Here is a 13,056-nt window from a genome sequence, read left to right on the forward strand (position 1 = left end):
TTACAAGAGGGAGGCAGAGGGAGCTCTTACTACAGAGGAGAAGGTGATGTGATGATGATAGCAGAGATTGGAGCGATGCCCTTTGATGGTGGAGGAAGGGGCCACAAGTCAAGAGACACAGATGACCATTAGAAGCTGAAAAACACAAGGAAATGGATTCTCCTCTGAAAACCTCCAAAAGGAACCAACTATCTGAAACCACCAGAACTATCAGAGAGTAAATTTATACTATTTTAAACCACTACATCTATGGTAATTGGTTAATAATAGACCATCTTTAAGCCCATCACTGTGTGTTATTTTTAACAGCTTTATTGAGGTATAACCGCACATATTTAAAGTGCACAATTTGGGGCGCCTGGGTGGCGCAGTCGGTTAAGCGTCCGACTTCAGCCAGGTCACGATCTCGCGGTCCGTGAGTTCGAGCCCCGCGTCAGGCTCTGGGCTGATGGCTCGGAGCCTGGAGCCTGTTTCCGATTCTGTGTCTCCCTCTCTCTCTGCCCCTCCCCCGTTCATGCTCTGTCTCTCTCTGTCCCAAAAATAAATAAAAAACGTTGAAAAAATAAAAAAATAAAAAAAAAAAATAAAGTGCACAATTTGATAAGTTTTGACATGTATACATTTGTGAAACCATCATAACAAGTTGGTGAACATATTCATTACTTCCAAAAGTTAACCCATGCACCTCTATAATCCCTCTCTCCTGGCCTCTCTCAGCCCCCTGCCACCTTCAGGCAACCACCAATCTGTTTTCTGTCACTTAGTTCATTTTATACAGATTAAATCCTACAGGATGCACCTTTTTTGTCTGGTTTCTTTCACTCCACCTAGTTATTTCTAAAATTTTTAAAAAATGTTTATTTTTAAAAATGTTTTTAAAAATGTTTATTTTTAAAAATGTTTTTAAAAATTTTTTTTAAAAATTTTTAAAAATGTTTATTTTTGAGAGAGAGAGACACACACACACACACACACACACACACACACACAGAGCGCAGAGAGAGAAGAAGACACAGAATCCAAAGCAGGCTCCAGGCTCTGAACTGTCAGCACAGAGCCTAATGCAGCACTCGAACCCACGATCATGACCTGAGCCAAAGCTGGACGCTCAACCGACTGAGCCACCCAGGCGCCCCTCAACCTAGTTACTTCAAGACTCATCCGTGTTGTGTATATCTCAATGGTTCATTCCCTTTGGCTGCTAAGTAGTATTCCATTGCATAGATATCCTACAATTTGTTATACACTCACCTACTGGCAGATATTTGAGTTGTTTCCATTTTTGGCTATTATAAGTAAAAATGCTATGGATACTCATGTAAAATCCTTTGTATGCTTTCAATTTGGGGTGAGGGTGGCAAATAACTATCAATGGAATGGCTAGATCATATTATAAATGTGTGTTTTACTTTTCAGGAAACCGCCAGACTGCTTCTCAAAGTGGTTATACCATTTTACATACCCGGTAGCAAGAACAGCTTGCTTTTATATTTTTCAAAACTATTTAAGATTTTCATTAAGTGAAACTCATCTCCACCCCCCGAAATAAGGTAAATAATGCAGTATTACTGTAATGAAAAGCATGAATATAAATGTCAGAGAGAAAAAGAGAAAATGAAGATCAGGGAAAAGAGATATACATAGAAATTAAGAATGGTAGTCAGAGGGAGGAAATTAAGGAAGAGGAAAGGGTCAAAGGTGAATGAGAGACAGCAAAAAGAGAGAGAGAGGAACACAAAGAATGGTATCAGACCCATCTAGAAACAGATGGCTCATGCAAACCAGGCTAGTTGAGATTTTGATAAAGGGACTATTTACAGAGGCTTAGGCAGAGCTTATGAAACCAACAATGGAAACTTCCTATCTTGGTTACCACCTTCTAGGCCTGAAGGGTCTCAGGAAAGGGAGATTCTGAGTACCCACAGAGCACAGCTACAGGGAAAGGGCCACTCATTGGAAGCAGGATGCAGCCATCCCTCTTGAACTAGAAGGAAGCAAGCCTCTGGAATACACCTCCACCTCTTTTGCACCCATCACCTCTGTCTCCTGATGATGGCTTCCTTTAGCCAAACCCACCCAGAGCCAGAAGGCATCAGAGTATGTTGATGACATCCATATGGACCAGCCTCCCTGGTTGGGAATGGATAGGTCTGGAGGGGCAAAAAGAAGACCCCGGGTATAGGAGCCAACAGAAGAAAGGGACAAGGAGCTAAGCTGCTTTTCCATCTTCCTCTATTAATGACACGCACAAACTGAGAACACCATCTATAACTATTTAGAAATATGGCAAGGGAAGACAGTGCCTTGTGATGTGCAGGGCTGTGCACCAGAATTTTGAGTACAATTGGTCCAATCCGTTTTGAGATCTATTTTGAAGGGGCTATTAACTTGGGCTTTAAAAACAAAACAAACAAAATGATTAATTCTAAAACTGCTGCTGTTGCTGATCTTATTCTGATTGGATCCTTGTTAAAAAGGGAAAAACTCTTCTAAATCATGAAACACAGTACCTGTGGATTTGTGTGAATATGAACAAAGGAAGCAGGTATCTCCAGCATGAAGGCCTGAGTCTGAAGACTCTGGAGAGGCTTCATGAGAAAGACACAAATGTCTTTAAACCTTAGAGGAGATGCAGAAGGTTTAGTAGGACAGGTCCTCTTGGCAGATGGTTATTCCTCCTCTTTGTCAGATGACCTCCCTATTTCTGAGTTAATCATCTCCATTCTATTTGTTTCAACATGAGGACTGCTGGCTAAAGAACAAGATAATCAAGGGAAGAACTCAAGCATCCATCAGATTGACTGGAAGAGCTGGAGGCTTTCTGTGCATCCTTATTTTTTAATCTCATACAACTTGGAACTACATCTCCCTTAAATTATATCCACATCCCATCTTTTATGGAATCTTTTGGGTGTCCATAAGCAAGTAATTTAAAATAAGATGTTTTTAGAACACTCTCTTTTCTCAGAAGGGAAAACTGAGGTCTTCTTTCTCACTCATTTTTGAAATAGAAGGTATAAACATCAGCGCCTGGTATGGATGAATTTACCAGCCACTTTTTACAAAGTGGACACTGAAGAGAAACCTCTGGATAATTGGTAGCAGTTATGTTATCTGGATATGCAGTCAAGTTCCCTTAATTGGCACTTTTGGGTGATCTGGATCCTTTGCTGTCTTTGCTCAGAACCTCTAAAGGGGAACGTTAAGAAAAATCGAGCTTATTGCTATTAAGTTCTTCTTCCGTTTCTTGCAGTTCCCAGAATCTAATGAGGTGACACTAACAGGACAAGTAGTTTGCTCTGGTTCCACACATTTTGAGAGAGGTGGGAAGACTGTCAACAAAATGTTTCTGTTCATTTAACTCACAAATGTGAGACAGTTCACGGGTAGAATGGAAAGCAGAGTTAAACATGAGGTAAGAGCTTGATATTCAAATTTCACTTATTTTACCAACTAGCTATATGTGCTCAGGTAGAATTTACCTAATTCCTCTGCATCTGTTTCCTTTAGCTTCCCAACAGAATGATTATACTTGACAAGACTAATCCACCTGACAGTTGACATAAGACCATTTAACGAAAGCAGCCCCGGGGTGGCTCCAGACAGGACAGATTTAATGGGATGAACAAGAAGTCTCACAAAATTCAGGTAAGAAATAGCCTCAGATAGCACAGCCGTTAAAAAAAAAAAAAAAAAAAAAAAAGGATAGAATCGAGCACAGAAGGGTCAATGCAGAATAGCAGCATGGGCAGAGTCCTCACACCTACAAAGAGTCAGAAACCATCCCCACGCTGACAAATTAGCAGCAGGCATCTTGTAGAACATCTTAGAGTCTCCTCAGGAATACAACTGGCAAAGACTCTAGAAAAGCAAACTCTGAGGAAGTGCATAAGCAAAGGCACTGTATTAGTCTGCTAAGGCTGCCATAACAAAATATCACAGACTGGGTCCTTAAATAACAGAAATTGTATTTCTCACAGTTCCAGAGGCTGGAAGTCCAAGATCAGGGTATTAGAAGGTCTGGTTTTCCCTGACACCTGTCTCCTTGGCTTGCAGATGGCCCTCTTCTTGCTGGGTCATCATAAGGACTTTTCTCTGTGTGCTGGCTACAGTTTAGAAGACCTATTGGAACCCTCTGTATATCATTTAAAGTTCATTATACAGAAACATGCCCATATCACCTGTCTTCTCATGCTATAACAGAGTTTGTCTGGTCTTCGTCCCAGGTTCCTGACACAGAGCTTCTACAATCCTGGGAGTTTCCCAAGTAATAGAAGTGTACTTGTTAGTCATGAGCGCCTGGATCACACCTGAGTTTATGCTAATAAGATGACGAGCTGGGGGGGGGGGGGGTGGTGGTGCGGGGGCAGCTTGTGGATAGCTTCAGGATGAAGGTTAGTCACTAGAAGAGCAACCACCTCATTAGAAGGTTGGGACTTTGAATAACAGCCCTACCTCCAGGGTGAGGAGGAGGGCTGCAGATCACATTCAATCACTTGGTCAATGATTTAATCAATCACACCTACGTAATAAAATCCCAATAAAAACTGTACACTGAAGCTCAGGAGGGCTTCCTGGCTGATGAGCACGTGGCTGGGCCAGGAGGGTGACAGCTTCTGATTCTCCCAGAGAAGGCAGGGAAACTGCGTTCAGGACCCTCTAGACCTTGCACCACATGTCTCCTCATTTGGCTGGTCTTGTTCTGTATCCTTTTATAATAAATGTGTAGTCCTTAATTATAGTGCTTTGGGCAAATTATCAAGCCTGAGGGGGCTGTGGGAACCTCCCAAATTTGTAACAGGTTGGTCAATAGTGCGGGTGGCCTGGGAACCCCAAAGTGTGCCCAGCGTCTGAAGTGGGAGCATTCTTATGGAGGATCGAGCCCTCAACTCATGGAGTCTGCACTAATTCTGGGTGGCGGTTGCCAGAACTGGATGACAGTACACCAGGTGAGGTCAGACTAATAGGGGATGAAACAGAATCCAGGCCATATTTTGTTTTAGTTATCCTTAATTTCAAATCAAAGAACCTCTTGTCAAAGGGAGTAAAACATCTTGTCCCAAAACTAAGATATGGGCAGATGTGTCCACATTTGAGAAAAACCACTGGCTTTGGGCAGCTCAAAATTCAGATCTTGTTACCTGATGGTCAGGTAGACTCCATGTAGCCCCCAGAGACTTAGTGCCATTCACGCTTTCTGCATCGGCCCTAACACCACTTGAGGGTGAAGCCTTGATATTCCCACTCCTCGGCACAGTGCAGCCACGGGTCATGTGTGTTTGGGAAGCACCGCCTTCCCTGACCTCAATGTCAGCGCATCTGTCACCTCATAAACCTGCCACAAACTTCCTCCTCAACAACCAATGTGTGCTCAATGTTTAGTGACTTCTGAAATGAAACCACAGCCTTTTATACTTTTCCAAAACCAGCTGATGACAGAAGCAGCATTCACCAACACAAACCCCTCCTTTCACACCCCTTCTGGATCAGCACACTCCGTAGCTTCCCTGCTAACAAACTAGCAAACGTTGAGTTGCGCTTGAGATCGGTTCATCTAAGAAATTTTGTTGAGTATATTTTAGGATTGATTACAGTAAAACTTCAAGTCAGGGTGCCTGACTGGCTCAGTCAGTGGAGCGCGTGACTCTTGATCTCAGAGTTGTGGTTTCAAGCCCCACATTGGGTGTAGAGATTACTTAAAATTTTTTTAAAAATCTAAAAAACAGACAAACAAAAACTTCAAAGCAGTAGTGAGCAGGGGGAAACCTCCTTTTCCAAAATGCTGTCTTAATAAGGCCTGTTTGAGTCCAGGTGGATCATAGTTTACATATTCAATATTGCCGAAGCAAGGCACATGAATTAGAAAGATCTGGTATTCATGAATACATCATTTACCAAATTCTGCCATTAACACTCTTTAGGCCTTTTTAATCATTTGTATTGTGAATTTGGTTATCAAATTTTTTATAACCGGAAGTAAAATCCCATTACAAATGACTCTTAATAATGCTTCTCTTTCAAGCCATCCACAAGTGGCAATGCTTTGGATCCCACTGGTAGTCTGTGTAATAGTAATTGTCCAGGAGGAAAATCCCCAATTGTGTATTCTCTTTATCATAGATACAGCTGGAAGAACTCAACCAGCCATGCACAGAGCAATTCAATTTTTCTCCCATCGCTTTGTAGCAAATGCTTTCTTAACCACTTTCCTCTGTCCCTGACCACGTCAGGCATCCCAACCATTCCTCCCAGAAAAACACATAAAAACCAAATGGGTTTCAATGTTCAGAAGTTGGAGAAAGAAAAGACATGGTGTGGCTAGCATTTTCCTCCTTGTTGTACTGGGTGCTGAGCTCCTGATCATGCACTTCAGGGTCTGAAGCCTCGTCCTGATTCAGCCCCAGGTTCTATAACCCTGTCACCGCTGTCTTCTGCCTGAGCTGGTTTTATAAGAACCACATAAAACCACAGGGTACAGAAAGAGCTAGTAGACCCTCCCCGAGCTTCTCGAAATCTCTCCTTTATTTTGTATAAAGATGAAGTTTATCTACAGGTTCCCATTCTTGGTTGACCTTATCAAGATGTTTAGGGCTCTTTAAAAATCCATCATTACTAATTGTGTTCCTGAGTATATAAGAATAATGTTCTCTATTGCAGAGTGGATGGTAGAAAATATATGGCATATATAATTTTTACACACACACACACACACACACACACACAATCTTATTTACATATTTTGCCTCTGTTTTATTTCTATGAGATTTGGGATTATGCACCTTCTCATATAACTTTCCACTTTTTTCAAAACATTTTCCCTTAACATAGTATTCGGAGATATTTTTAGGTAGCAGTTGCCAGAAAAGAAGGAAGTCAGAGTCCTTTAATAAGCATTTACAGTTTTCATCAAAATGAGTGTTTTTATATACAACTGGTCCTTCTAAGTATATAAATGGAGTCATACTAAACCTGAAAATGTCATTGATGAGATTTTTTTATCCCCCAATAATTGGACCCACTACGAAGCCAACTAAGATTGTTAAGCATAATTTTTTATTCTCAAAGAAAAAAGAATTTTTTTTAAAAGATAAAAACCTCTTGGTCACAGCAAGAACCCAAAGGACTACTCTACCTGCCTCTTTGCATGTATTTTCCCTCAAACACACACATACAGAAACCTACTTCAAACAAACCACTACCATTAACTCAAACCTGATCAATAAAGTCAGCAGAAGAGGGCCTCTGTCCATGCCATTAGAGAGAAAATACACCACCATTATTTGGGAGGCCTGGGGAGAAAAAGATCTAAAAAATTCCCCCCCCTGGAAATAGTTAGAAAAGTAAATACCAGTCTCTTAGATTCTGGGAATGGGGCAATGTGGGGTGGAACTTATTATACAGGATCTTCATAAAATCCTTGTGCTACTTTAAATTTAACGTTAGAGTTTTGTTAAATCTGGTGGTAGAAAGAGCTAAAACACATGCATTGTGAGATGAAACAGTAAATTTTGCTCTGCTCACTGCAGTGGACTTCAGAGCTGTCGGCCACAGGCCAATTTGTCTTTTCATCTACAGAAAGCACTTGTTATTTCCTCAGGAGCTGGAATAAGACAACATAGCAGTTCTGTAAAGGGCTCAGGATGGACACCAACCAGCATCATTTGATGCAGGTGGAACAGGGGGTGGAGTCAGCAGGGCCAGCGGCCTGCCCTGCCAGCCTCCTGTTGGAGCAATGTGTGTTGGGGCCAGACGAATGGAATGTGCTGTGGAGATGTCCAGCACAGTGCCCACCCCTTGTTCTCTGCCATTTTAGGAGAGGTGTATAAAAGTGGCGGCATGTAGGGAAATAAACATTTTTTTTCTGAGAGAGAAAGAGAGAGAGAGAGAGAGAGAGAGAGAGAGACAGAGCACAAGCAGGGGAGGGGCAGAAAGAGAGGGAGACACAGAATCCAAAGCAAGCTCCAGGCTCTGAGCCATCAGCACAGAGCCCAATGTGGGGCTCTAACTCAGGAAGCACAAGATCATAACCTGAACCGTAGTCAGACGCTTAACCCACTGAGTCACCCAGGCAACCCAGAATAAATGCTTGAGATATGCACACCAAACAGTTTTCATCTTAAGTGCCTACTGTTTAGGGGGATTCTCTAATATGCCTCAGCTTCCTTCGAAAACTTGAGAGCCCTCAGTCCTGTGGACAGTGAGTCTGAGAGCTGGCTCATTGCCACACAACTTAGAAATTCCAGAGGCAGGATCCCACCCTAGATTGTCCTGTTTGTTTGTCTCCACTGCAGATAGCTGTACACAGTCGTATATGCATATAATCACAATGTATACTAGTATACACTTGTATCGAGTTTTTTTTAACTAACAGATTTTATATTTTACAGTAATTTTAGATTCACAAGTTGTAACAAATGTGCTACTCTGGTGGCTGATGTTGACAGTGGGAGAGGTTGTGGCAGGGGGGACGGGGTGGGGAAGTAGGGGGTATAAGGGAAATCTCTGGACTTTCCATTCAGTTGTGTATTCGTAATGTTCATAGTTCAATAGTTAAACACATATGCTTATACTTGCCCCTTCCAGAGATGTCCCATTATACACATGACCTAAAATAATACAGGTGATCATTGCAACGTGATTTCTTTAATCCTACCTTGAAACTGAAACTCTGGGTCCCCTCAAAGACTCAGAAGAGTTGATCAGCAGCATTAACGATGACAGCCTTGCTTTCAGGCAAAATTCTGAGAGAAGAAAAATTCATTTATGCCCACTGAGCACTTCATACTGTGGTGGTGTCCTAGATGTTAGCATATTGGTTCTTCCCCCTTGTTTCTTTCAGTTTTTAATAGCTTTGCATTCACCCTAGCTAGAAATCATAAAGCATCTTTGCTTTGTCTTCATTCATCAGTGCCCCCACCACAGCCAGTCACCTAAAGGTCTAATTTTACAAGTCTCAAATATGGTCACCTCCTCCCAAGCCCCAATGCTCCCCTTGCTCACACCGTCAGCGCCCCGACCTGGCCTCCTTAGTGGTCTCCCTCAGACCCATCTATCCTCCATAGCCACCACTGCTGTCTTTCATTCACTTACCAAATGTGGATTTCTTACTATGAATAAAATTGTACGTCTCTTACTAAAGAAACAAGGGTAAATAAGACACGTCCTCTGCTCTCAAGACACCTGGGTGGTTCAATTGGTTGAGTGGCCAACTCTTGATTTCAGTTCAGTGATGATCTTAGGGTCACAGGATCGAGGCACACATTGGGCTCCGCACTGGCCATGGAGCCTCCTTGGGATTCTCTCCCTCTACTCCTCCCTCTACCTCTGTCTCTCACTTTCTCTCTCTTTCTCAAAAAAAAAAAAAAAAAACACCTCTCATACTCTCAAGGATCTCACATCTAAAATGCAAATTCCTGGGGCGCCTGAGTGGCTCAGTCAGTTAAGTGTCCAACTTCCGCTCAGGTCATGATCTCACATGATCATGAAGCCTGCTTTGGATTCTGTGTTTCCCTTTCTCTCTCTCTGCCCCTCCCCTGCTCACACTCTGTCTCTCTCAAAAATAACTAAACATTTAAAAAACTAACTAAGGGGCGCCTGGGTGGCTCAGTCGGTTAAGCGTCCGACTTCAGCTCAGGTCACGATCTCACGGTCCGCGAGTTCAAGCCCTGCGTCGGGTTCTGGGCTGATGGCCAGAGCCTGGAGCTTGCTTCCGATTCTGTGTCTCCCTCTCTCTCTGCCCCTCCCCCGTTCATGCTGTGTCTCTCTCTGTGTCTCAAAAATAAATAAACATTAAAAAAATTTTTAAAAAAACCTAACTAAATAAATAAAATGCAAATTCCTTTTTGTCACTCACCTGCCTGAAATTCTTCAGGGGATCCCCATTGCCTGTAGGATGAAATCAAAACCTATTAGCACAGCACAATTTGTCATTGTTCATACTCATGGGATCTGGCCCCCCATCTGATGGTTCTGCCTCATTTCCCAGCATTCTGCCACACACACCCAGGCTGCAGCCTCCTCAGCTCCCTGTAGCCTGTTCACCCCTCCAAGACTCACGAAAACCACCTCCTCCATCTGGAAGCTCCTCCCTCTAGGAAACTCCTGGAATTTTCTTCAAAACAAACAAAATCTCCCCCCTGCCTCCCTCCTCTGATACAATAGAGTCCTCCTTCCTCTTCATATGTGGCTGTACAATTTCCGCACATGTCTGTCTCCCTGGGGACTGCCAGCCCCGGAAGAAGGGATGAGCAGGCAATTTCATTCATTCATTTATCATGTATCATTTATGCCTGCTGTCTGCAAGGGCTTACAGACATCCCGTCCAGCCCTCTCAACAGTCCCGAGTGGCATTAAGATGTGGAAGAAAGGAAAGAACGCAGGAGGCAAGCAAAGGCAGCCCTCTGGGTCACTGCCTAAGGTCCCCACAAGGCATTACTTTGGAGAAGTCACCATGGCTGAATGTCTTCCTCTCAGACTTATAGGCTCAGAAACCTGATTCTACCAGCACAGAGAGAATGGGACAGTCTCTCAGGGGTGCCAGCATCTCCGAGACTCTAAGCTCCCAGAGTGCAATGTGGATAAACAAGAGTGCCAAGTCAGTCATTTCCCACATGTACCACAGCATGTGCACAGCACCTACTACGTGCCACGCGCTGAGTACTCTTACATGATTTACCACACTATTCCTTACAAGTAGGAGCCAAGTACTATTAACATCTCCATTTTATAGATGAGAAAACTGAAGCACAGGAAGGTCCAGTCACCTGTCCAAGGTCACCAGCTAGGAAGAAGCAGAGCCAGAACTTTTTTTTAACACTTCCGCTTCTTACTGAACAGGCTACAGAAGAAGGTTAGTCAGACAGACCAAAGCACATGTCCTCCTCAGACTCCTCAGCTTCTTCTTCTTTGCTTCCACTCCCTCCTCAGCTGAGACGGCAGCAGTGCAGGGCACAGGTCCACCAGCCCTGAACTACGCAGATGGGGCTCCCGATGTTGACATCAGCCAGGGCCTTTGCAGACAAGCCTGGCCAAAAAGGTTGAAACCTTTACACCCGCTGCTTTAATAAGGGCACTGATCCTCTCCTCCATGACTGTCACCTCATTGTGATGCAGGATGAGGGCCGAGTACATTCAGGGGAGCTCCCAGATGAAGGCCTTGGTGCAGGCGTGCTAGGCCAGTGTACCTGGCCCAGTGCTAGTCACGGAATGAGGCAACGCCCTCACCCAACGCAGCCTTAGTTTAACTTCCTCACAAAGACCAAGCACCTTGGTGGCAGCTGAAGAAAGCAGCGAGTAGAGCTAGAACTTGAACGTGGTCCCGAAGTTGCTGTTTTTAACTATTTTAGTGAACAATGAGAAACAACTTTCAAAGGGACCGGGTATTTTCCTCCTCTAATGGTAAGTCTTATGCCTGTGGGGCAGGCTATGTGGGAAGCCAAACAGTGCCACACAGAGCGCCACAAAAGGGTTACCTGCCGAGCAGGTTACCGTGACTCAAGGCTTTTGAGGGTCAGAGAAGCCTAATGCATCCCTGTCAGCAAAAAAAAAAAAAACACTACACCTCTCCCTCACCCGAGCAGTGCTTAGCCAGTGTAGACACCTGCCACTCTTCAGGGCTCTACAGTTCCTCAGATCCTGTTCTAACAAGTTAAGGTCTTTATTCAGGCTTCAGTCCATCTCAAGTGGCCTTTCTGCCTCCTTCATGTGACATGGCACTTCTCTGCTTCGAGCTGTTTTGTGCTGATTGTAGGTACAGCTCAGAGAGCACCTAGCTCCCCATTCCCCGGCTCACTGTTGTCCCCTCATTCTGCCTCCAGGTAATATGACCCATATTTGAGGATGACAGAACAGTGATCACGGCCACAGAGCTGGTCCCCAAAGCAAGACCTGAACCTAGGCCTTCTGAATGCTAATCCTACTTTTTCTCCCTTGCCAACTATGTAAGAGAAGAAACTGTTAAGATCTGCAGCTACCCTAGCACCACTGGCCCCGGATCCTTGGACCCAGTCAGGTGCATCTGCTTCCTCCCACCTCGCCCTGGCCTCAGCAGCCCACCCCAGAAGGCTCCCCTTGTTCCGAGCCTCTGTGGTGTCCCCCACCTCATACCCCCAGAGGCTCTGGCCCCTCTCCATGCCCTACCCTTGGTTTCCATCTGCACCATACCTCATGGGGTAGTCTTGCCTCCCTTGCCACTCAGCCCACACCTCCCTCACCTCCCTCTCCTGCCATCTGCAACACAAGCACTTTGTCACTGGCTCTGCTCACCTTCAACCTCCGCTCTGCAGCTCTCTGTTCCTTGGCCTTCAACCCCGAGATTCCCAGATCTCTGCCACTTCAACTGGACTCCCAGGCGGACCCACCCCCTACCCGTTGCCCTCTGTCTACCTTCAGGATGGCTTCAACTGCTCACCCTTCCAATTATTTGGCACACTGACTGAATGCTCTGGATTTTCCAAGGCCACCCTGATTTTAACTATTCTGTCCCATCATCCGACCATTTGGCCCAATTCTGGAATCAGAAACATAGTCAATGGAGATTTGTCGCACCTGGATATCATTTTCAAAATTGGTACCACATGCATAGGATACAAAATTCAAAACGCATCAAAGAAGGTAGAGGACGGGGTGCCTGGGTGGCCCAGTCAGTTAAGCATCCGACTTCAGCTCAGGTCATGATCTTGAGGTTCGTGAGTTCAAGTCCCGCATTGGGCTCTGCTATCAGAGCAGAGCCTGCTTTGGATCCTCTCTCTCCCTCTCTCTCTCTGCTCCTCCCCTGCTCGTGTGCACATGCTCTCTCTCTCTGAAAAATAAACAAACATTTAAAAATATTTTTTTTTTTTTAATTTTTTTTTTTTTTTTTTCCTTTCAACGTTTTTTTTTTTTATTTTATTTTTGGGACAGAGAGAGACAGAGCATGAACGGGGGAGGGGCAGAGAGAGAGGGACACACAGAATCGGAAACAGGCTCCAGGCTCCGAGCCATCAGCCCAGAGCCTGACGCGGGGCTCGAACTCACGGACCGCGAGATCGTGACCTGGCTGAAGTCGGACGCTTAACC

General features: G+C 44.4%; 1 long non-coding RNA gene and 1 pseudogene across 1 annotated transcript in view; one reads left to right on the top strand and one right to left on the bottom strand.

The window, feature by feature from the left end:
* Nucleotides 1-11,154, bottom strand: LOC122222366 (annotated as a pseudogene).
* LOC122222368 overlaps nt 11,126-13,056 on the top strand; it is a 9,948-nt gene continuing 8,017 nt past the window's right edge. The window contains exon 1 of the long non-coding RNA XR_006203727.1: nt 11,126-11,397. This is a non-coding gene — a long non-coding RNA (uncharacterized LOC122222368). The remainder of the gene's footprint in view (nt 11,398-13,056) is intronic.

The sequence above is a fragment of the Panthera leo genome, chromosome B3, assembly GCF_018350215.1.
Source record: "Panthera leo isolate Ple1 chromosome B3, P.leo_Ple1_pat1.1, whole genome shotgun sequence".
Classification (NCBI taxonomy): domain Eukaryota; kingdom Metazoa; phylum Chordata; class Mammalia; order Carnivora; family Felidae; genus Panthera; species Panthera leo.